Here is a 1351-nt window from a genome sequence, read left to right on the forward strand (position 1 = left end):
TCTCTCTCTCTCTCTCTCTCTCTTTCTTTCTTTCTTTCTTTCTTTCTTTCTTTCTGTGTGCAATCAATTTAGCTCCTCAGGGTCTGGAGGAATGTATCGATAGCAGGCCTAAACTAGTTGGATGAAGGCATGCTTTGTATGCGAATGGGACTGCTCTGACCCTGTAGACAAGTGCTCATGGGTCGAACCTCATGCATGGTGGGCAAATGAATTGGGGGATATGTGGGGTCTGGGGATCTTCTTCTTCTTCCTCTTCCTCCTCCTCTTCTTCTTCCTCTTCCTCCTGCTCCTCCTCCAGGAGACAGTTTGGTGTAGTGGTTAAAGTGTGCAGACTCTAATCTGGGAGAATCAGGTTTGATTCCCCACTCCTCCAGTTGCACCTGCTGGATGACCTTGGCCAAGCCGTAGTTCTCTCAGAGCTGTTCTCTCAAGGGTAGTTTCTGTCAGCGCTTTCTCAGCTCCGCCTACCTCCCAGGGTGTCTGTTGTGGGGAGGGGAAGGGAAAGGAGTTTGTAAGCTGCTCTGAGACTCCTTTGGGTAGTGAAGGGCGGGGTAGAAATCCAATCTCTCCTCCTCCTCCTCCTCCTCCTCCTCCTCCTCGAAGAGCTAATCCAAATTAGTGGTGGGGAAATTATGAAATTTCAAATGTTTGCTCTTGTTGTTACTTTAAAATCAACAACCCAAAAAATATCCTCCTCCTCCGCCTCTGACGAGTTTGGAAAACTGAGACACCCAGCCGACCTGGTTTATCCGTCTGCGAGTGCATAGAGGCAGGCCGCAGTACTCTACCAAGGCCAGTTTTGAGCCTCTCTAGGAATCGGCCCGGAGCCCTCCCCGCCGCCTGCTATCTGGAAGCCATGGCACTGTTCCCTTCTCCTGTTACGGCAGTCCCGGGCGCCTTCCACCGAACACGTCCCGTTTGACATTCTAATCTCCGTCCTTGCCCTTTGCACGCCATCCGATTTGGGACGGCTGCGTCGCTGGCACGGCATTCCGGTGACAGCCAGCCGACCTTCCGCGTGGTGCCAGGGAGCCGCTGGCAGGCGCCTGGTGTGACTTATGTTTTTATTTCCTGTATTGTTAGCTCTGTCTGCGGTAGGTGATTACATTAACTGGTGCTTAATTGTCTGTAGGGAACTCAGCCGGCTATCTGGGTTGTCTTTGTGGGTTTTTTGTTTTTGTTTTTTTGGCCCTTGCAGAATGTGGTCTTGGCCGCTTCCTCCCCCAGTCCCCTCTTCCAAAATTCAGCAGGCCCCGTCCTGGTTTACAAGCCGTGCCAAGGTGTCTTTCCTGGGGGTGTTAATTTTCATGAAGCATTTGTTACATTAGATTTGCACACAGTTCGAGCTGAG

Source organism: Gekko japonicus, unplaced genomic scaffold (assembly GCF_001447785.1).
Source record: "Gekko japonicus isolate JY-2015 unplaced genomic scaffold, Gekko_japonicus_V1.1 scaffold2657, whole genome shotgun sequence".
NCBI lineage: Eukaryota > Metazoa > Chordata > Lepidosauria > Squamata > Gekkonidae > Gekko > Gekko japonicus.